The sequence below is a fragment of the Panthera leo genome, chromosome E2 (genome assembly GCF_018350215.1).
Source record: "Panthera leo isolate Ple1 chromosome E2, P.leo_Ple1_pat1.1, whole genome shotgun sequence".
Taxonomy (NCBI): domain Eukaryota; kingdom Metazoa; phylum Chordata; class Mammalia; order Carnivora; family Felidae; genus Panthera; species Panthera leo.
Genome location: NC_056693.1, coordinates 7,673,129 through 7,697,649, shown reverse-complemented (window position 1 = coordinate 7,697,649; position 24,521 = coordinate 7,673,129). Strand labels below are relative to the sequence as shown.

At 45.1% G+C, this 24,521-nt stretch overlaps 1 protein-coding gene across 1 annotated transcript in view; it reads right to left on the bottom strand.

The window, feature by feature from the left end:
* Positions 1–19,776, bottom strand: part of LRRC4B (leucine rich repeat containing 4B) — a 62,904-nt gene extending 43,128 nt beyond the window's left edge. The window contains exon 1 of the mRNA XM_042919670.1: positions 17,890–19,776. The gene's annotated coding sequence lies outside the window, so the exon portion shown is untranslated. The remainder of the gene's footprint in view (positions 1–17,889) is intronic.
* Positions 19,777–24,521: the final 4,745 nt, after the last annotated feature.

The window sequence follows — 24,521 nt, the reverse complement described above, 5'->3', positions numbered from 1 at the left end:
CCCAGGGGCCCCTGTCACAACGGAGACTGAAAGGTATGTTTACGATTTCAAAAAGCCAAATGTAAATTGCATATTTCCTTTGGGATGGCATTTCAGAGGCTAACCCAAACATCAAATTTCTCTGCTTCAGGCTGTTAAGAAAAAAAACCTTTTTTTTTTTTTTTTTTAAAGAAAAAAGTGTTTAATCCACTCAAGTGTGTTAACCGCTTTTCTTACCTGGATCAGAAGCTCTGATGGGTAGTTAGGTATACTCTGATAAATAAAATATGGGCAAAGGAAATTGCCCCTTAATTTACTTTGGTTTGCTCAGAAAACTCTTTCCGGGGGCACCTGGGTGGCTCAGTAGGTTAAGTGTCCAACGTTGGCGCAGGTTATGATCTCACAGCTCGTGAGTTCGAGCCATGTAACAGGCTCTGTGCTGACAGCTCAGAGCCTGGAGCCTGCTTGATTCTGTGTCTCCCTCTCTCTCTGCTCCTCTCCCCACCCTCAAAAATAAATAGACATTAAAAAAAAAGTCTTTCCAAGTGGGATCCATGGGGGACAGGGGTATCACCCCCACTCCGCCCCCACTGTTCATGTATTTTATCCAATATCCTACACTTAGCAACTGCTGTGGGCCTTCACCTCTGCCGGTGAATCATTAGGATCATCACCAACGGTGGAGAGTTCTAGGAAGGGGGAAACATCATAGTGGGTGCTAAGCTAGGCCCGAGAGCTTACCCCCAATTCTGCCCTTTACGACATCTCCAGTGCAAACCCTAACCTGAATTCTTAGGAGAGATGGTGACCGCTGGAAAGTGAACACGGGGTCGGATGCTCAGCTTTCACAGCAGAGTAACCTCTTGCTGTCTGCTCGTCGGGTTTCCAAAACATCTGTGGCTCGTCCTGCGTCAGGGTGGCTGACCAGATTTCCCAAAAGTGGCTGCAACAATATCCCCCACCCCATGTGCTCTGACCCTCCTCTGCGTCCCATCCCTCAGCCTGGCACAGCTTTTCTCACTTTTTATGACCAACGGAGCGTGGCAGCAGCAAAGCCACGTGACTTCCAAGGCTAGGTCATAAATGAGATGAAGCTTCTGCTTTATGCTGGAATAGTCACTCTTGAGCCTCTGGTGGCTATACACGCGCATGCTCTGCCCTGAGGCTGCCATGCCGGAGGAAGAGCAAACGAAGCCATGTGGAGAGACCGCGGAGAGAGGCCTGACGCTATCTGAAGAGGGAAAGGTGCCCGGCCAGTGCACAGCTGCTTTAGTTCTCCTGTCATAGCACTCCCCACGATCTCACCGTGTCTACTTTGAAGACCCAGAGCCAGAACTGCCCAGAGGAGTCCTTTCCAAGTTCTCGACGCACAGAAACCTTAAGACATAACAAAATGACTTTGTTGTTTCAAGTCACTAATAACTGAGGGTGATCTGTTACACAGCAATAGATAAGTGCAACAGTCAGCAACACGGACCCCTCACACTATGGTTCTCTACCTGACCATCTCAAACCATCTGCTTCCACCGAAAGCTTGCCTGAAATAAGCACGTGGACCACGCTGGGCTTAGTTTCTAGATATTCTCCACCCCCCACCCCAAAAGAGCCAGACTTCTTGGCAAAGCAACTGCTTCCGGGTTTGGGGTGGGGCAAGTACAAAATAAACCTGGGACGTCTTTTGTACCAGAAAGACAAGGAAGTGCTCAGAGACGGATGGGATCATATTACAAGGACACAGGAGCCAGCTTGAAGGGGTTCTCCTGGCAAAAACTGGGACAATTGGAGCATCAAAAGGAATGGCTGTGACAGTAACACGTTTTGTGTGTATGTCATACACACCCATAAATGTACCTATATACCTATCGCATCTAGATATGACAAATATGATGACATATGATAGAATGAGATCACTAGTTTGAAGCCCCAGATTCACTCCTGCAAAGGATCATCAGGATATTCACATGTTACCTGCAGGTTACTCATACCTTTCTAATGGAGAGAAACCGTGCTCAGCACCTTAACAAGGTGAAAGCATCATTAATCTTGAGACAACCTGGCATTATGTGCCTCCTGAAGTAAAGCAGAATGAAAAGCCCAGCATCACTTATGGAGTTTCTTCGCCAAGAATATTTAAATTGAATCTACTAAAGCCTCAAGACCCCTGGTTCCCAAACTGTATGCTGAGGCACCCTGAGGGAACTGCAGCAAATTCACAGTGGGCCACAATGTGCTGGTGAATGGTTAACAACTAGTTCTCTGGAAAAGAGTGGTCACTGAACACTGTGACATCAACATTCAGGTACGAAGAGATGCACCGTGCCTTCTTCTTTCTTGGAAAGCCAGTATTGGCGGCCTCCTGGTTATACGATATTTCAAGTTTTCAGGGAAACAGTGATACTTGATATCTATTAGACACCACCTGACCCACTAACTCAGAGGCAGTTTGCTGTTTCAGCAGTAGATTTGCGCTGCGTTTTGGGGGACGATAGGTCGTTGGGAGACCAGGTTTTTAGTAGTTCTGTAATTAAAGGCAAGCACTGCCCGGAAAATCTCTGAGGAACAGGATATGGAGGTGGTGGTGTCCAGTGTGATTCTGAAGTTGGAGATGTTGTATGTTGCCATTCCGTTACTCAGTAATCCGTGTTAAGAATGAAATAAAATATTTTTCTTTTAATTTATGTGCAATACTTTTTCAACTGGTGCTAAGTGGTTAGAACACAAATATTTAAGTTGTACATGTATAACCACTTAAACTGGTATTTTATTTTATTTTAATTATTTTATTTTATTTTTTTAAATGTTTATTTTTGAGAGAGAGAGACAGAGTGCGAGTGGGGGAGGGGCAGAGAGTGAGGGAGACAGAGGATCCGAAGCAGGCTCCAGGCTCCGAGCTGTCAGCAGAGAGCCTGATGTGGGGCTCGAACCCACGAACCGCGAGATCATGACCTGAGCCCAAGTCAGACGCTTAACTGACTCAGCCACCCAGGTGCCCCTTATTTTATTTTTAAATTTTATTTAATTTTTAAAGTAATCTCTACACCCCACGTGGGGCTCAAACTCACAACCCTGAGATCCAGACTCCCATGCTCCACTGACTGAGCCAGCTAGGCACTCTAATAAATGGGTATTTTAGTTAGGTGTTTCTTTGAGGCCTCAGTGCACTGTGAAAAAATTGCTGAGCCACTAAAGGCACTGTGGAGTGAGAATGGGAACCTCAGCTCCAGACCTAATTTCCATCTTATAGAAAATAGGATAGAGGAACAAGTTAAAAGGCACCATGAAGAAACAATCACACAAATCCAGACTGTGGAGCATTTACAAGATAAGTAACCTGGTCTCTTCAAAAAGTCCGTATCATGGGGCACCTGGCTAGCTCTTCGTAGGGCATGTGACTATTGATCTCTGGGTCATGAATTTGAGCCCCACACTGGGCATAGAGACTACTTTTTTAAAAAGTCACTATTATGGAGGAGATAAACAAGGTTGGAGTAGCTGCTCCAGATTAAAAGAGATTAAAGAGATGTAACAACCAAATGCAATGCATGAAACCTGCTTGGATCCTGAGCTGAAACATTTTTTTATAAGCCCTAAAAGACCATCTCTGGGGCAGCTGGGAAAATGTGAATTTGGTCTTGATCTTAGAAACATTAGGGAATCAATGTTAATTTTATTATGTGTGATATTATGATATTATGATTATGTAGGAGTATAGTCTTATTCTTCGGAGGTTCATGCTGAAGTATTTATGTCTGCAACTCACTTTCAAGTAATTCAGCATTTGAAACGTGAATAATTGTTGAGTCTAAGTGGTGGGTAGATAGATGCTCATTAATTTTTTTTTTTCAAATTTTCTGTAAATTTGGTGGGGATTCGGCTGAGAGAAGGAACATGTAGGGCAGGTTGCCACTTGCAGTTAACCCCTCCCCCTCCTGCATAAACAATGTCTCCTTCTTTGCACCAGATCTTTGCCCTTAAGATCTTGCTAGTATCTCTCATCATAAGACACAAGAATTCCCCAAATTTCCTTTGCTGCCACATTTCCCTGCAATGCACCCTGTTCTTTGTCCTTCTCAGCAAAACTTCTAAAATAGTTGGGAAGACTCACCATCTCCACTTCGTCATGTCCTAATCTCTCTTCAAACGCCAGCTGGGACGCTGCCCCCACTCCGCCCAACTGCCCTCGTCCAGGTCAACCATGGCCTCCGCGTTGCAAATCCTGGGGCCACTTCTCCATCCCTACCCTAGTCATCCACTTAGCCGCACTTGATAAGGTACCTTCTTGAACCGGTTTCCTCTCTTGGCTTCAGTGACTCCAAACCCTCTTGATTTCCTTCTCCCTTACCAGACTCCTTTGTCTGCTTCTCCACCTTTGCTTGGCTTCTCAATGTGAGAGGACAGCCACAGGGACCAGGCCCTCCCTGGTGCTCTGCTCTCTCTCCCTAGGTGACCTCACCCAGTTTTAACCGCCCCACACTGGTGACTGTGGGTCTCCAGCCCTAACCTCTGCACCGAGCTCTCCCTGCATGCACACTAAGGGCTAGTGACACCTCTATTTCTCAAATGCAACATGTCCAAAACAGAGCTCTAGACTTCCGGCCACCCCCATCCCCGCACCCCCCGCCACACACACACAGCCTGTTTTACTTCTAGTCTTTCATATCTCAGCAAATTGTACACCCAGAATTTATTTGTCGAAAGAATGTAGAAGTTGTTCTCAATGGTGCTCTTTTTCTCATCCTCATCCAACTCATCATCCAGTCCTGTGTCTCTACCTCTAAAATACATTGCAGACAGTCCCTTCTTTCCATCCCTTCTGCCACCACAGAAGCAACAGCCACCATCCTCTCTCCCACGTCCAGCCAAAGGCCACCTCACAGGCCTTACTGCCACGCCTGCCTCCCTACAACCCATTCTTCACACAGCAGCCAGAGTGATCCTATTAACATGTAAATTAGATCATATTATCCGTCTACTTAAGACATTCTGAGGACTTCCCACCCTGCTTCAAATTAACTCTGCACTCCCGAATGTGGCCTCTAGGGCTCGGCACAGCTGGGCCCTGAAAGCACTCCATTTTGTCTCCTACCACCCTCCCCTTCACTCCCTACACTCCAGCGTCTTCCAAGACAGTGAGTTCACTCCTACCTCAGGGCCTTAGCACCAGCTACCCTCTGCCTGCAACACTCTTCTCCCAGATCTTCACATGGCTGGCTCCTTCAGATTTTCAGATCCCAGTTCAAATACCACCTCCTCAAAGAGACCTTCCTTGTCCAACTTGTTTAAAGGAACCATCCTACTCACTCCTGGCCACTCTTTATAACAGGACTCTGTTCTATTTTCTTCATAGCATTGATTCATAGCTGAAATTTTCTTGTTTGTTTACCTACTGCTCACTGACTGTTTTTCCTCACTGGAAGGCAAACTCCTTGAGAACAGAGACCTGCTCTATTCTCAGTGATTACTACATCCCCAGTGTATAGAAAGTGTCAGAAAAATTGTGTGTTTTCATTAAGTTTGTTGAATACGATACTTCATCCATCCAGTCTTCTATGTCCTTCAAATGTGCTTCTTGAAACAAAACCATCCCTCAGTATGATGAAACACTACCCGTGTCTGTTGCACCTGCTGTGCATCAGACAGGGGCTCACGTTATCTCTAACCCTCCCAGCGATCCCACGAGGAAGGTGCCCTTATTCTCCCTATTTTACAGACAAGACTCAAGTTCAGAGAAGTGAGTACTTATACCAGACCACACAGTAAGCAAATTTAGATTGGATGCCAAACCTGCTCTATCTGACTTCGGAGCAAATGTTCTTTCTACTCTGCTTTACTGTTTGGGACATAATTGAATCGCAATTTCTTTCCAGTGTGATACACGGGGAACTCCTGCTTAGGGCCGTGATGAAATAACTGATACCAGACTCGCCCTCCTGTGACAAACAACTTGTGTGGACAACATATGTGAGGCCACTGTTTCCAGGCGCGGAATAAGCAAGAAAGAAGGGGACTGTGATCCTAAAACCTGTGCTATATAACCCAGTAACTTCAGTCTTGGGTATTTATCCAAGAGAAATGAAAACAAGTACCCTAAGTAGCTGCACAGCTCATACTAAGACTCGGGGAAGACTGTTTGGAGAATCTTTATTAATAATAGCATAAAACTGGGGGTGCCTGGGTCGCTAAGTTGGTTGAGCGTCCAACACTTGATTTTGGCTCAAGTCATGATCCCAGGGTTGTGGGATCAAACCCTAGGTCGGGTTCTGTGCTGAGTGTGGAGCCTGCTTGGGGTTCACTCTCTCTTCCCCTTTGCCCCTCTCCTCTACTTGTGCCCACTTTCTCTCTCTCTCTCCAAAATAAAATATTAAAAAATATATATATTTATAATATATATATATATTACATATATATATATATATATATAGTAATAATAACGTAAAACTGGAAACAACCTCAGCTTTCATGAATAATGGAATAGACAAATCCATTGCAGTGTATGCATAAAATGGAATACTATTTAGCAACAAAAAGAATAAACTACTGATACATTCAACAACATGAATGAATCTCATAGACACTATGTTAAGAAAAAAAGGACACAAAAGAATACATATGACATGATTGTATTTGTGTAAAGTTCAAGAAAAGGCAGAATTAACCTTTAGTAATAGAAATCAGAACAGTGGTTGCCTATGGGGTTGGGGATTAATTGGAAGCAGGCACAAGAGAACTTATTGGGTTGATGGAAATATTTTGTTATCTTGAATGACAGTACTGGTTACATGCGTCTACAGATTTGTCAAGACTCAGTGAATTGTAACCTTAATATCTGCATTTCTCTGTATATGTAAATTGTTCCTAAAAATAATTCATTGGCCTCTATTTCATAGAAGTTACAAAAGTAAATCCTAGATGTTTTATATATCTAAATCTAAGAGGTAAAACAATACAGCTTTTAAAAGAAAGCAGAGGGGACCATTTTCATGTACTTGGAGCGGAAAAGATGTCTTAAACAAGACCAAATTAACCATAAAGGGAAAACATGGTAAGCTGGACTATAGTAAGAACTTCTGTTCATCAAAAGACACCATGAAGAAAGTGAAAAGGCAAGCTACAGACAAGATGGATTCTTATCTAGAAGATATAAAGAATTCCTTCTAATCAATAAGGAAAAGTCAGACAGACCAATGGAAAAATGGGCAAACTCTTACCCTGCTGGAGGGAGCACAGACTGGTATAACCACTCTGGAAAGCAGTTTGGTAGGATCCTTGAAAGCTGAGCGTCCTCACACCCTACGACTCCCAGGGATATATCCACCAGAAATGCATACATGTGTTCACCCAAAGATACGTACAAGGACTTTCATAGTAGCACTGCTCATAATAGCCAAAATCTGAATATAATCCCAATGTGCGTTGACAACAGAATGGATGAGTAAAAGGTGGTACAGCCACAAATGGCGTCCCCACAGAAATAAGAATGAATGACCGACAGTCACATGCAACGACATGGATGGATCTCGAAACAATTAGATGGAACGAAAAAAGAAGCTCATCCCAAAGGAGGCAAAACTAACCTATGGGGTTTGAAGTTAGGGTAGTGAATACCCTTGGAATGAGCATGGTGCCTGGAAGGAAACGTGAAAGGGCTTCTGGGAGGCTGGGAATGTTCTCTTTCTTGATCTGGCTGCTGATTACACGGATATGTTCACTTTATAGAAATTCACTGAGCTGGACACTTACAAATGGTATATTTTCCAAATATACAATATGGTATATTGTATATATATGGTATACAATATACAAATGGTATATTCCCTGTGTATATTATATCTATATATCTATATATCGATATCTATCTATAAATCGATATATCTATCGAATATCTATCTATCTATTCAATATCGATATATAGATATATCTCTTTAAGCTTTTCTTTTTTTTTTGGAGTAAAGTAATTCATGATTGTATTAGTTTTCTATTGCTGCTATAACAAATTACCACAAACTTGGTGGCTTAAAACAACACAGATTTATTATCTTAACAGTTTTGGAGGTCAGAAGTCCAAAGTCAGTCTCACTGGGCTAAAAAGGTGTATTATGTCTCTGGAGGCTCCAGGAGAGAATCTGTTCCCTAGCCTTTTCCAGCTTCTAGAGGCGCCTGCATTCCCTGGCTCATGGCCGCATCACTCTAACCACTGCTACCACTGTCCCATCACCTTCTCTGACTGATCCTTCTGTCTCCCTCTTGTGATTACATTAGGCCCACAAGGTTATCCAGGATAACCTCCCCCTTTCAAGATCCTTAACCTGGTCACATCTGCAAAGCCCTTTTGCCATGTAAATCAACATATTCACAGGTTCCCGAGATTAGGATGTGGGCCTCTTTATTCTGTCTGCCATAATGATTGTGAAAGAACAGGTGTCAAAGAGAGAAAAAGTAGCAAAAAAATGTCCACACTCTCACCCTCCAAATACGATCGCTCTCTAACAGTTTGGTACATTTCCACTTAGTCTTCAAAAGCATAGTTACATTCATACTTCACGTAAAATGTGTGCATTCTGCTTTTGTTCACTGAACATTACCTCATCAACCTTTCCATGCTAAAATATATTTTTCAAAATGTCATCTAAGATGGCTGTGTAATGTTCTATTGAGCGGATACAGCATAGTTAACTTAACCATTCCCTGCTAGTTGGATACCCTGGCAATTCCATTTAAAAAAAAAACTATCACAAATAACATCATGATGAACCTCTTTGTATATAAGTCTGTTTGAGTTGCAGGTGGATTCCCAGGCCTTAAGAGCACGACCATTTTTCCTGTGGTTGACAACCTACCGCCAAATTGCTTTCTAGAAGGGTGGCAGCAATTTCCATTCCAACAGTGCACGTGGGCAATGATGTCTGTTTCACTGCGCTCTCACCAGTGTTGAGCGGAACCTTAAAATATTTGTTGCTCATTTGACGGGCAGAAAAAAGAATCACTGAGTTGTTTCAGTGCTATGACCTTGGGCTTTATCAAAAGGAACAAAATGAACAGTTCACTGCAAAGTTTTGTTAATGACTCAGTAATTCAACTCATAGGAACTTATATGAAAGAAATAACCAGACAAGTAGACAAAAAAAAAAAAAATGTACTCAAAGATGTGTGTTCTTTGTGATGGCAAATTTGAAAATGTTAAAATGTTAAAAATAGAGTATGGGTGACGTTGGGGAAGTCACTGTACCTGTATCCTATAGTTTTCATTTCTAATCACCATTGTCCTATTTATTAATCATTCATAAATTCATCCATCTCACACATGGATTAAACTCTGTGCTGAGAGCTGAGAGCTGAGGATATAGTGATGAACAGAACAGTGGGAAACAAAAAGGCTGCACTCAGGAAGCTTACAGTGTTGTCTCGTCGACTGACCTACCTTACTGAAGGATCTCTTCGCCTCTGTTTGCCCTTTTAAAGACAAAGGGGAGGGGGGCGGAAGGGTCGGAACAGATACCGTCTGTGGCCTTCCAAATCCAGTTTCTAGGTCTCTACTTCATTTACTTCTTATTCCCCTTGTTAGACTGAAATCTCCTCGAGGGAGTATAGTGGGAGATCTGCCCTCTTGTCAGCCCAGCAGGCACGTCTTCCTCTTTCAGGTAGTGGCACTGTCATTTCCCTCTGGGACCTCTTCTGGCCCACGGTGCCTTTACGTGACTTCCGTACAGCTAACCTCTCACAGGTGTCAGGAGAAGGTGCCTGACCCGGGCCTGGCGTCTCCCAATGAATGAAAACCAATCTCAGCACCTTTGCTGGGGTTACCAGGGAAAAGGTGTTGGCTTGACCCTGGGGCTGGTTAGCTGGTAGAAATGAAAACTGGAGCTGCCGGTGACCGTTTGCTACACTCGGGGCTGCTGCACACGTTTGGGCAATCTGTGTCCTGCACAAATTCAGCCAGTGCTTGCCAAACCTTATGTCCTGGATACAAGACTGTACAGCCAGATGGAAGGGATGCCTTTTTGAAATTTGTCCACCCAGAGTTAGCGGCTTTTTGTAATTTGTCCAGTCCAGGGGCCTCTTGTTTTGTTTTGTTTTGTTTTATAATTCTCCCTCAAGGCACCCGGTGACCCTGCCGTAATAGAGAAGAGGCTGCCTGAGAATAAAGGCAACGCAGAGGAAAGCAAAGGGGAGAAACCAAGAGACGCGTTCCTGCCAGCAATGTTTGGGTGCCTGAGCCAGCCATTCCTGATGCTGACACTAGTCCTAAACTTTTCAGTTACACGAACCAAGAAATGTACACTCTTCCCCCTGCCGCTTCCCCCCACCTTTTTTTTTTTTTTTTCTTTTGCGTAAACCAGTTTTCACCGGGGTTCTGTTACTTCCAAGTGTAACAGAACTGACCGATACCATGAAGGACTGCTTGCTAACTCTATCTGGTCATACTGCTCAGCACTCTCTCATTTCCCCTCTATGGGCCGTCAGTTTACTTAACTCTAAAATGAAAGAAATGAGTCAGCAGTGTTTCCTGTTTCAATGCTGATTATATATGCGTGATTTTAGAGAAATCTTGTTACATGAAGTAGGGAAGGTTGAGCTTATTGACCCCATCCTACAGCTGTGATAACGGCAGTTGGGAGCAATTACGTGATTTGTTCAAAGTTACATAAAACAAGTACACAGAGCTGCTGGGATTTGGACACTGAGCTGTCTGGCTCCAAGTCCTGTGCTCCATTGACAGGTGGGGAAGCTGTGATCCGTATAGAGAAAGCAACTTTAAAATCACAGGGAATGGGAAGAGGGGCAATTAGTGGCAGGCTCTTCGGATTTCCACCTGGTGCTTCCCCCCCCCCCCCCCCCCCCCCCCCGCATTGTGCTACCTCTTGGCTGAGAGTGGCCATAAAAGCATTTTGGAAAAAAAAAGTCAATATATATTTCCCTACAGGACTGGTGAAACTAAGCTGACTGCTGTATTCCGTGTTGATGGGGATGTGGGAAGATGGGCTCTCAGCCCCACGGCGCGCAGAAACGAAACTCGGTATACCCGCACAGCACAGCCGCCACCTTGTCGTGGCTTCATCACGTGCGCAGGGTACCTTTTCCTACCTCTTCACTTTGTGCGGGGTCACATGACTTGCTTTGGACAAGGGCACGTGGGTGAAAAAATGACCGTGTGCCAATTGTGAGTCTAGGACTTCAGCGGCCTAGTGTGTTGCCGTTTAATCCTCTGAATCTCTGCTCTGGCCACCAGAGGCTTTCCGCAGGAGCAGACCCTCCCTCCGCCTGAGCCCCAGAATGGAACACCTGGAACAGGTCGGAGCCAGCCAGCCCTGTAGCCTATGGCGGAGCAGCTCCAGAGAAGCCAAGCTAGATGAGCCAGCACATGAGCCAGAACACACGATTATTATTCGAAGTTGCTGCGTTTTTGGTATTCGCTGTATAGCAGTAGTTGAAAGTTACAGGAGATGTTTATTAAAATAAAAGGAATACACCCACATGACCTGTGATTTCACCTGTCCTTATTGACCCTAAGGAAACAGACATTTACCCAAGGAAATCTGCATAAAGATGTTCACAGCAATATTGTTTTTAAGAGCAAAGAAACAAAAAAGAACCCAAATGTCCAGCGACAGGAGAATAGATAAATAAACATGAGTTTTCTGGAATACCATTGCAGTTCTTAAAAGAAATGGTACAGAGCTATTTAAGTAAATCTGGATAGATTTCCAAGACATATTGTTGAGTTAAAAAAGCAAGCTGCAGAACAATATGTACAGTATGATCCCATTTATGTTAAAACACACTCACATGGTTGCTCAAAACAATACTACTCATTTACTATACAATACTATGCATATACTATATTACTAGATATATATACACACTTTAAGACAAAGATCTGGAAGGACCCACCATAACAATGATAATAGTAGTTACTTCCCGAGGAGATACCTAGTTTGGAAAGAGGTGATCAAAGGGGACTTCCGCTTGATCTGTAACACTGTCTTTAAAAAGCGAAGATAATCTATCCGCACATTACTTGCACACTTGAAAACTAATTTTTCACAAGGGAAGAAATGTGAGTATGTGTACATGCATACGGCAAATAGAAACCTAAGCTTTTATTTTAAATGTCCTTTAGAGGCACACAAACCTGAATTCAAGTCCTGTCTCTGCCACCAGCTTACCCAAGTCACTCCATCATTCTGAACTTCTGTTTTCCCATATGTAAAACCGGGATGCGAATTTATATTTAATAGGGTTGTCGCGAAAAGTAAATAATATTGTATGTAAAGTCCCAAGAATAGTGTCTGACAGGTAGTGTATGTTCAATTAGAAGTTAATTCTTTTCCATTTCCCAGCCCCATCTAATTCTAACCTTGCTTCTAACCCAGGAGTCAGACTGAGATGATGGCTTTGTGGGTACCTCAGAATTTATCCCCTCTGTGCTAGGTAGAATAATGGCTCCCCCAAAACGTCCTAACCCCCAGAATCTGTGACTATGTCAGGTTCGATGGTAAAAGGGAATTAAGGTGGCTCTTCGCTGACTTTAAGATAAGGAAGGTGGCCTGGATTATCTAGGTGGGTCCCATGCAATCATGAGGTCATATTTCCACCAGGAGGGCAGAGCCTGCACGAAGATGAAGCCAATTAGAGGAAATCAGAGGGCTCAGAAATTCAAAGAGACACATTCCTGGGAACATCCTGTGAGCGCCCAGATCCATGTGTGAAGTTTGGAGCTAGCCATGACTTTTCATTTACAGTTGACCCTTGAACAGCGAGGGAGGTAGGGCGCTGACCCCATCCCCTGCACGGTTGAAAATCTCCATATACCTTTTGCCTCCAGAAACCTGAACCACTAACAGTCTACTGTTGACCAGAAGCTTTACCGATAACATATAAACAGTCAGTGAACACATATTTTGTATATGTATCATACACTGTGTTCTTACAATAAAGCTAGAGAAGGAAAATGCTATTAAGAAAATCATAAAACATATTTGCAATACTGTACTGTATTTATTTAAAAAAACTGCTTATAAGTGGACCCGCACTTCAGACGCATTGTTCAAGAGTCAACTGTATATGAGACAATAACCACTCCCCTTTTTTCAGCCAATTTGAGTTGGCATTTTCCTCTTTGCAAGTGAAATGGTCGTTTTGAGACTCTGATGAGCTAGAAACTCATTCCCTAGAGAAAAACACATGCAGACAAACCTTTGTATACAATTCCCGGGAAACTTTTGACCCCCTGAAGTCAGGCCCCAGGTTATGAAGTCTTGCTCTGTTCTAAACATATCGCTGCCAGCAGGCATCAAAGAGAAGGAGAGAAGAGAGAAAGTCTTCAGGGAGTCCAGGATCCCTCCTTCTATTTCTGTAGAGGAGCTTTGATATGGGTCATAGACAAACGATTGGATCGAGGAATAAAAGATGGGAGCTCTCTGTGGAAGATGCGAAAAGGTTCTTTGGGAGCACTTTGCTCGCTTCCTTGAGGAAATCTCTGCCTCTTTTAGGATTTACTGGAGGAAGGGTGTAAAATGGGGGGAAATTCAGCACCTCGTGGACGTCCTTCTTCTGTCTTCCCACACTTGGGACAACTGAAGATCAGAGAGGTAGAGTGAATTGCCCAAGATACACGGCAAATGTGTAAAGGTTTTGAATTTTGGCCTAGTTAGCTCTTTTATATAGAAAGAGCCCTTCCAAGTCTTCCTTTTCTTTTTACAATAGAAAAGAAACATGTCCCTATGGTCATGAGGTCCTATACATTTTGGCCCCTGCCTCCATGCCCTTATTTTGAACTCTTCTCCCTCTCATTCATTATGCTCCCTCCGGTGATTCTGGCTTTCTTTCTGTATCTCAAACATGACAAATGTGTCCCTGTTTCTTCCTTCTGCCTGGAATCATACTGGATAATCCACGAGTCAGACGAGATACATGTTCAAGGACCAGCAAAGTAAGGGCTTTCCGAAGGCTTTTTGGGAAAGAATTAAATATTGCAATGAAGCCATTACGGGAAAAACCAGAATATGGATCCCTTACATTGATCTTAATATTTATATTTTTAAAAATGAATATTGGCCTATAATTTTCTTTTCTCATACTCTCCTTGTCAGGTATTGGTCTCAAAGTTAGGCCAGCCTCACAAAACAAGCTGGAGAGTGATCTCTCTTCTAGTCTCTGGAAGAGTATGTGTGATATTCAAATTATTTCATCCTTAAATGTTTAGTGGAAATTGCCAGTGACCGTGTCCGGACCCAGAATTTTCTTTGTGGTTAATTTTTTTTCAGTTACTATCTCATTTGTTTAAATGGTTTTAGAACTAATCAAATGCTATGTTTCTTCTTGAGTAATTTCTGGTAGGTTATGGTTCTAGGGAAAATGTATTAAGTTATTCTTAATATCTAATTTTTACCTTGTTAATATCTGTAGCACCTGTAGCAATGTCCCCTTTTTAATTCCTGATATTGGCTATTTGTACTTTTTCTCTATTTTCTTTATTTCTAAAAAATGTTTTTATTTATTTTTGAGAGAGAGAGAGCGCATGAGCCAGGGAGGTTCAGAGAGAGAGGGGGACAGAGGATCTGAAGCAGTCTCTGCACTGACAGCAGTGAGCCCAATGGAGGGCTTGAACTCACGAACCATGAGAATCATGACCCCGAGAGATCATGACCTGATCCAAAATCCAACGCTCAACTGCCTAAGCCACCCGGGTGTCCCATATTTTATCTATTTCTTTTAGTGCTTATCCTAGAAAGGGAAACTTACAAACTAACTTAAAAAGCTTCAATTAATCAACATGAGTAGGAAATAGTCAATCATATTATAAAACATGGATGGTGACTGTAACTAGAGTTATGGTGGGGATCATTTCATAGTGTACAAAAATCCTGAATCACTATGATGTACACCTGAAACTAATAGGATATTGTATATCAAATGTATTTCAATAACAAAAGTTAACCAACACCCCAAAATATTAATCAACACCTTTACTTACCTCTTTGACAATACGAGGACTTTAGAATATAGTAACACCATATAGCCCCTCCTAACATGTGTTTTATTATGCATTTATATTCTCTTTCTTTAATGTACAAGCTATTATTATTGCTGTTATTGTTTTACACAGTCAAAATCTGTTCAGATTTATTCACATATTTATCACTTTCTTTGCTTTTTATTTCTCCTTGCATTTCGGATATTCCATCTGGGATCACTTTTTTTTTTCCTGCCTAAATTGGAGTCCTCAAAATATTTTTTTTACTAAGGATCTGCTGCTAGTGGTAAACTCTCTTCACTTTTTTAAATCCCAAAATGTATTTTGATCTCATTGAAATTTATTTTTCACTGGGTCTAAAATTGGCCGCTATTTTCTATCAGTGCATTGAGCCTACTCTGGTTTCCATTGTTATTTTTAAGAAGTCAGTTGTTAGGAATTGATCTTTTGAAAGGCATCTGTTTTCTCTGTTATTGAGGTCCCTTTTCCTCTAGTATGCCTCAAATATGTAATAATGTTTCTAGGTGTGGATTTCTTTCTATTTATCTTGCTTATTACTCACTGGGCTTCTTGAATCTTTCAGTTAGAGTTTCTCACCAATTTTGGAAACTTGAAAAATCCACCATTGTTTCTTTAACTGTTCCTTTTGTCACATTCTCACTCTCTTTGGGGGACTCGGAATAAATGCAAAGATAAGACCTTCTGGTTCATGCTCCGTGTCTCAACTTCTTTTTTTTTTTTTTTTTAGACTTCAGGTTTTTTTTTAATTTAATTTTTTTTTTTATGTTTATTTATTTTTGAGACAGAGAGAGACAGAGCATGAATGGGGGAGGGTCAGAGAGAGAGGGAGACACAGAATCCGAAACAGGCTCCAGGCTCTGAGAGGTCAGCACAGAGCCCGACGCGGGGCTCGAACTCACGGACCGCGAGATCATGACCTGAGCTGAAGTCGGAAGCTCAACCGACTGAGCCACCCAGGCGCCCCTCTCAACTTCTTTTATATGGTCTCTGCCCTGTCTCTTCCTGGTGTGTTATGGGTAATTTTGTGTGACCTCTGTTCCAGTTCACTATTTCCCTATCCAGTTGTTGCTTTTAATTTTAAGCCTATTCGCTAAGTTTTAAGTTGCTACTAGTTTTTCATTTCCAAAACATCTAGGTAATATTTATAGTTTCTTCATCCCTGTAAAAAACGGCGGTCTTAGATTTTTATATAAACAAACCACATGGTCTGATAATTCCAGTATCCCAAGTGTTTAGTGGGTTTCTAGTGCCTCTTACTTCTACTGGGTTTTGTTCCTGGCACTTTTCCTACTTGTTGATGTCAGACTTGTGCTACCCGCTTTCCTTAAAAATACGTTTACCAGAATGATTTGAGGCCTCTCATGAAAGTTCTTTTCAGCAGAGCAAACTTTCTGTGTGTGCTATTGTCAAGACTTTAAAAACACTGCTAGTCGGAGACTAAGTTAAATTCATAATCTGAGGTCATGACCGCAACTTCACAAACGGGGGCCAATTTACTTCTTGTTTCCCTCCCCTCCCTGAGGGTATAGCCCTGGCTTTCCCAGTGTGGTGTGGACTCCCCACCTTGGTTGGGCCTGAGCTTTTTTTTATTGCCCTCACCTAAGAAGCCATCCAAATAAAAGTTCAAATTTGCCAGGATTGTAAAATCCCCTCAGGGCAGAAGTATTCTGATTACTTCTCTGGGTTCTTGATTTCCCTTCAGTTATGGCCTGATAAATCTTGTGACACCTTCAATGCTTTTAAGACTTAAAATTTTTTTTTTTTTTTTTTTTTTTTAGCCAACACGTTTAGTTGTTGCAGTGGGAGGCTTGGTCTGAATAACCTAGCCTGCTATGTTTTTTTCAATTTTTAATGTTTATTTATTTTTGAGGGAGAGGGAGACAGCGCAGGCAGCGAAGGGGCAGAGAGAAAGAGATACAGAATCTGAAACAGGCTCTAAGCTGTCAGCACAGAGTCCACTGCGGGGCTCGAACTCACAAACCGCAAGATCTTGATCTGAGCCGAAGTCGGATGACCAACCAACTGAGCCACCCAGGCGCCCCAACCTAGCCTGCTATTATCAACAACTTCAATTATTCTGTCCTCTCAGCTTTGCTTAAATTTTCTTCTTGGCTCTTGGGGCACCTGGGTGGCTCGGTCAGGTGGGTGCCCGACTCGGGCTCAGGTCATGATCTCGCGGTTCGTGAGTTCGAGCCCCGCGTCGGGCTCTGTGCCGACAGCTCGGAGCCCGGAGCCTGCTTCGGATTCTGTGTCTCCCTCTCCCTCTGCCCCTCCCCCGCTCATGCTCTGTCTCTCTCTCTCTCAAAAATTAATATTAAAAAATTTTTTGTTAGTATTTTCTTCTGGGCTTTTTTTTTTTTTTTTTAATTTTTTTTTTTTTGACGTTTTATTTATTTTTGAGACAGAGAGAGACAGAGCATGAACGGGGGAAGGTCAGAGAGAGAGGGAGACACAGAATCTGAAACAGGCTCCAGGCTCTGAGCTGTCAGCCCAGAGCCCGACGCGGGGCCTGAACTCACGGACCGCGAGATCGTGACCTGAGCTGAAGTCGGACGCTTAACCGACTGAGCCACCCAGGCGCCCCAATTTTCTTCTGGGCTTTTAATACTACTTGACGTTATATAAATAAATAAATATATGTCTTTGTCTGCCGACCATGTTGAAAGCTCCATGGGCACGTGTACTTTGTCTTGTTCACGGCTGTGTCCCCGGCATCCAGAGTAGCCTCTGGCATATAGTGCGTGTTCAATATATGTTGAACGAACGAACGAATGAAAAAAGCGCTTTTGCCACTTGTGCTGTGGCTACAGTGGGCCAAAGCAAAACGGCTAGGGGGATTCAGAAACATGGTCCCAACTCCAGAATCCGTGTGGAGACGTTTCAAAACACAATCCCAAATCAAGGTCACAACTTACCAAAGCGGCATGAAGAAGACAGCTCAAGGCTCCATGGTTTCCAGTGCTTGCCAGGATGAGGTGCTGGGCCGGGGAGTGAGTCTCGCTCAGTTGGTAGCCACAGGCTGCGGTGTCCCTTTCACCCTGTCCGCTGTTTTGTTCGCTTCGCCACCCCTCTTTGCTTCGGCCTGTCGCCCTTCCCTCCCGCTGAGTCTCAGGTGACCGAGCCCTTGCTTTCTTCCCCTTTGCTCTGGTCTCTCCGTTCACCTCTATGACTTGCTCTCTGTCTTGCTGTCCCCGTCGTCCCCTGTTGTGCCTCGGTCATGTTCTCCTTCTCCCTCTGTCCTCCTCTGTAAGATGCGATGCCAGTTTCTTTCCGGACTCTGCCCGCAGCCCGACTCCCTAGCTTCATCTCCAGGATACCTGCCAGGCCACCCTTCGTCTGGGTCACCAATCCCTTGCTCTGCCCCGCTCCCCTTCCTGGTCTCTATACCTTTCATGTTTCTACGCTCTGTTCCTGTCTCCACCCCCTTTGTCACGGTCCCTCTGTCACCATCCTTTCTGCCTCTGTTTCTTCATCTGTCAGTGTCATGGAGTGTGCTTTGTTACTCGCACCGTGGTACTGTCACCGCTATCGCTATGCTCTCTGCGTTTGTGCACCGTTGCGGTTCCCTCGGTCTCTGTCTCCTCTGTCTCTGTCTCCTCTGTCTCTGACCCCTCCGGCCCTGTCCCCTCCCATTCTGAATCCTCCAACGCTGCCCCCCCACTCTGCGTCCATTTCCTCGATTTCCGTCATGGGCCCCTCTCTGCCTCCGAGGCCTCCAGCTCTGTCTCTGTCACCTCCATTCTGTTCCCTCTATTACTCGGCCACTTTCCGTTTTCTCTCTGTCCCCTCCGTGTACTGGTGTGTGCCTTATCTAAGATTGTTTCCTGTATCTCCAGCGTTGTTGTCTTGATCTCTGCCCCCTCTGCCTGCAGGTGTTCTCTCTTTGCCTCTGTCACTGTGGCCTCCAACTTTGGCTCCGGCACCTTCTCTATTTTTGTCACTTGTCCCTATCTTACTTCTGTCTGTTATCTCTGTCTTTTCTCTCTCTCTCTCTCTCTCTCTCTCTGTCGCTGTCCTCTGTCGCCTGAATGTGTCTTCCCTGTCTCTATGATTGTCACCTTCTCCATATCTGCCACTGTCCCCCTTATCTCTTCCCTCTCCATCACTGTCCCTTTGGTCTTTGTCCCTTCTGTCACTGTCCTCTCTCTCTCTCTCCCCCTGACACCGTTCTCTGTCTCTATTACTGTCCTCTTGGTCTCTCTCTTCTTTCTTAGGCTCCCTGGTCTCTGTGCAGACCCCCCCCGGGGGTCTTGTCTCTGTTCCCCTCTCGGCCTCTGATCTGGCTCTGTCTCCAACACCTCTACAGCTTTCTCCGCTGTCTGTGCGACTTGCCCCTTTGCCCCTGACGACCCCTTGGTGTGATGCCACTTCTGAGGCGGTCCCCTCTGTTGTCTTCCCTCTGTCCTTCTCTGTGGCCGTCCTCGGACCCTGCCTGTGAGACCACGGGTTCTACCTCAGCTCTGTAACAACCCCCTCCACGCATCCTGATCGTGGTCGGGGGCTCCCCTCGCCGCCTCGCCGTCACTTCCGGCCTCCCCCTCACTTTCTAACACCTTTGCCTCGTCTTCTGCTCACGTGGGTTTGCGGGTGTGGCAGGTCTCTGTCCCTGTAGGGCTCCGTTCCTTCCGGCCCGTCTCTGGCCGTCTCTCCCTTCGGGGCGCTGACCCTCATCAAGGAATTTTATGGGGCCACATCCCCTCCCAGGTCTTTTCTGGCGCAAAGGAGCCCACCTCGGTCCACCTGCCTGGCCTCACCCTGGCTGTCACCCTCGCGCCTCTCGCCTCATGCCGCGCCTCCAGCCCTTTCCCGCCCTTTAAGCCTCCGCGCGCTAGGAAAAAAAAAGGAAAAAGAAACAAACGCGAGCGCATGCGCACCCACCGACGCACTGGGCGGGGCGGGGGTGGGGGGAGAGCGCGCGACCTGCAGGCGGGCTCGCGGGAGCTCGCGCGAACTCGCGCCGGCGCTCACGCGCTCCAGGGGCCTGCTCGGCAACTGGTGACGTCACGGGGGCGCTGTCCCGCTCTGTGGGCTGCCTTCAACCAGCACGCGCTTGCTGGAGCAAGTGGCCAAGCGTTGCCAAGCGCCAGGTGGCGCTCAGTGCCTGAGCTCACCAACTCTGCAAACCCTGTGGAGACTCGTGTCGTCATGGCAACTCTGCCCCATCTAATTGGATACCTGCACTATTTCGTTGGATCCGCACCTCTGATTGGATGCCTGTATCTCGTTGGCTGCCGGGGAATTTTTATCTTCCCTTCCCCTCCGCATTTCTCTCTCTCGGCCGGGGTTTCTCCCACCAGGCACTGGCAACGTGGAGACGGAAGGTGACTTGAGGCACCAGGGGGCGTGAGGTTTATGGCACCCGGCCGGAGTCAGCGGACCAGATTGGCTCTCTCAGACACAGACTCCCTTTGCCCGCCAGAGGGCGCCACGGTGCGCCGGGTCCTTGGAGGCCTTGGTGACTGGCGACGTCACAAGTGAGCCACTCTTGATTGGCTACCTCTCTCCAACAGCCAAGTCGAAAAGGCAGGCCTGGAGAACTCTTATCAGAGGGGAAAGAGAGCAACTGTGTGCCTAGGAATAATGAATGACCTTGGCCTCAAATACTTAAGTATACAAAGGGAAGTCACCTTTATTTTGTCTTCTAGTCTCTAATAATCACACCCAGACATGCAAGCTGTTATTAGCGTCGACACCTACTGCAGCTATGGACCCGTAAAGCGGACACCTGTTGTTTTTCTCAGCTGATACCCACGATTTAAAAAATTGCCTTTTTATTTTTATTTATTAAAAAAAAATTTTTTTTAACATTTATTTATTTTTGAGACAGAGAGAGACAGAGCATGAACAGGGGAGGGGCAGAGAGAGAGGGAGACACAGAATCCGAAACAGGCTCCAGGCTCTGAGCTGTCAGCACAGAGCCCGACGCCGCGGGGCTCGAACTCACGGACCGCAAGATCGTGACCTGAGCCGAAGTCGGCCGCTTAACCGACGGAGCCACCCAGGCGCCCCTAATTGCCTTTTTAAAAAGTAGTTTTAGGTTTACAGAAAAAAATGGAATGAAAAGTACAGAGCTCTCATTTACCATTAGAGGGGACCATATACCATATGGTCCTAATTCCCTCCACCCTCATACGCCTATCCCTAATTCCCTCTGTTATTAACATCATTCATTAGTGTGGTACATTTGTTACAATCGAAGGACAGTAGTGTATGAGGCCACTTATATGAGATATCTAGAGTAGTCACATTTAAAATTTCTTTTTTAACATTTATTTATTTTTGAGACAGAGAGAGACAGAGCATGAACGGGGGAGGGGCAGAGAGAGAGGGAGACACAGAATCGGAAGCAGGCTCCACGCTCCGAGCCATCAGCCCAGAGCCCGACGCGGGGCTCGAACTCACCGACCGCAAGATCGTGACCTGAGCTGAAATCGGACGCTTAACCGACTGAGCCACCCAGGCGCCCCTAGAGCAGTCACATTTAGAGAGACAGAAAGTAGGATGGCAAATGGTGCCAGGGGCTGGGAGGAGGAGGATTGGGAAGTTATCGTTTCATGGGTATAAAGCTTCCATTCTGCAAGATAAAAAGAGTTATGGAAAGGGGTGCCTGGGTGGCTCAGTTGGTTGAGCCGCTGACTCTTGATTTCAGCTCAACTCATGATCCCAGGGTCATGGGATCGAGCCCTGCTGCAGAGCACTGCCCCTCTCCCCCTCTGTCCCTCTCCCTCACTGTGCTCTTTGTCTCTTAAATTAAAAAAAAATGGAGATTGGTTGCACAACAACGTGAATGTACGTGACACTAATAAGCTGCTCACTTACAGGACAGTTCTGGGGCACCTGGGTGACTCAGCGGGTTGGGCATCCAACTCTTGATTTCAGCTCATTGTCCCAGGGTCATGGGATCGAGCCCTGTGTCAGACTCTGTGCTGAGTGTGGAGCCTGCTTGGGATTCTCTTTCTCTCTCTTTCTCTCCCCCTCTGTCCCTCTCCCCGACTCATGTTCCCTCACTAAAATGATGATAATAAAAAAGAAGCAGAACAGTTCTGTGATCCCCAAATGTTCCTTTGTGTCAGTGTGTAATCAGTCTCCCACCCCCACTCCCTCAGCCCCAGGCAATCCTGATCGATTTCTGTCCCTATAGATTAGTGCTCCCTTGTCTGCAATTTCACATATATGGAGTCACGCTGTTTGTACTCTTTTGTGTCTGGTTTTTTTTTTCACAAGACATACTGGTTTTGAGATTTATCCACTACACGTATCAGTAGGTAGTTCTTTCCACTGCTGAGTAGGCTTCCATCCTGTAGACATACAATTTGTTGATCCATTCCTGTAGATAGACATTTCCATTGTTCCCAGTGTTCCAGACTGGGGCTATTATGAATAAGGTGGCTGTGAATATTTGTGGGGACATAGGCTTTTACTTCTCACGGGTAAATACTCAGGAGTGAGATTGCTGAGTCACATGGTAAGTTTGTGTTAAGTTAAAAAAAATTTTTTTTTCAATGTTTATTTATTTTTGACAGAGATACAGAGCACAAGTAGGGGAGGGGCAGAGAGAGAGGGAGACACAGAATCCGAAGCAGGCTCCAGGCTCTGAGCTGTCAGCACAGAGCCCGACATGGGGCTGGAACTCACAAACTGTGAGATCATGACCTGAGCCGAAGCTGGACGCTCAACCGACTGAGCCACCCTGGCGCCCCTGTGTTAACTTTATAAGAAACTGATAGGGGCACCTGGGTGGCTCAGTCGGTTGAGCGTCTGACTTCGGCTCAGGTCATGATCTCATGGTCCGTGAGTTTGAGCCCCATATCAGATGCTGTGCTGACAGCCCAGAGCCTGGAGCCTGCTTCAGATTCTGTGTCTCCCTCTCTCTCTGTCCCTCCCCTGCTCGTGCTCTGTCTCTCTCTCAAAAATGAATAAAAATTTAAAAATTAAAAAAAAAAAAGTGATCCCTGAGTCCAATGATTGGTGTCCTTATAAGAGAAGGGCAGAAGGGTACCTGGGCAGCTCAGTCAGTTAAGCCTCCAATGTTGGCGTGGCTCGGGTCATGATCTCATGGTTTGTGAGTTTGGGCCCCTGCATGGGGCTCTCTGCTGTTGGCACAGAGACTGCTTTGGATCCTCTGTCTCTCTCTCTCTCTCTGCTCCTTCCCTCCTTCCCTGTGCTCTCTCTCTCAAAAATAAATAAACATTAAAAGAGAGAGAGAGAGGGAGGGAGAGGAGAGTAGGTGATGGGCATCGAAGAGGGCATCTTTTGGGATGAGCACTGGGTGTTGCATGGAAACCAATTTGACAATAAATTTCTTATATTAAAAAAAAAGAGAGAGAGAGAGAAGGGCAGGAAAAAAAAAAGACACAGGAACAATTAAAACCAAGTTATACCTTTTCAAAGCAAACTGGTGAAAAAAACTGTCCTGTTTACACTTTCCTGCACTGAAACATCTTGCTGCCTTCTGGGACAGCTGACACTCATATATGAAGTCAGTCAGTGTTAAAATGATTATGGGGACGCCTGGGTGGCTTAGTTGGTTGAGCACCCAACCCTCGATTTTAGCTCAGGTCATGATCCCAGGGTTGTGGAATCGAGCCCCGAGTTGGGCCCCACGCTCAGTATGGAGCCTGCTTAAAATTCTCTCCCCTCCCTCTGTTCCTCTCCCCTGCTCTCTCTCAAATAAAAAAATTAAATATTATAAAAATAATAAAATAAAATGAAGCTTCTTAATGCACAGATATATTCTAATAATATATGATAATTATTAGCAAGTATAATCATCATTATCAATGTTAATAGCTAACATTCAGGTCACATCCAATGCGTGCTAAATGCTGTACAGCCTTTCATTTAATCTGTGTAACATTCTTTTTTTTTTTTTTTTTAACGTTTATTTATTTTTGAGAGAGCACAAGCGGAAGGGGGCAGAGAGAGAGGCAGACAGAGGATCCGAAGCGGGCTCTGTGCTGAGAGCAGAGAGCCTGATGCGGGGCTCGAACTCACTAACAGGTGAGATAATGACCTGTGCTGAAGTCAGAGGCCCAACCAACTGAGGCACCCAGGCGCGCAATCCGTGTAACATTCTTGGGAAGTAGGCATTATCACTTTCTCCATCTTACAATTAAAGAAATTGAGACATTGAGAGGTTAGACACTTTGCCCAAAGTCACAGAGCGAATAGGCGTGGAGGAGGGATTTGAATCGAGGTCGTCTGACTTCCGAGCTCACTTGGGTACCAGACAAACTCTTGTGGAAGATACTGGCATCATCACAGATTGCAAGAAAAGTAAACTAGCAGCACGCCCAAGAAACCAGTAGAGCATGACATTAATTTAAAACATGTTTCTTTGGGGGCGCCGGGTGGTCCAGTCAGTTAAGTGTCCGACCTCGACTCAGGTCATGATCTCGCAGTCCGTGGGTTCGAGCCCTGCGTCGGGCTCTGTGCTGACAGCTTAGAGCCTGCTTCAATTCTGTGTCTCCCTCTCTCTCTCTGTGCCTCCCCCACTCACGCTCTGTCTCTTAAAAATGAATAAACGTTAAAAAAAACTTTTTTTAAA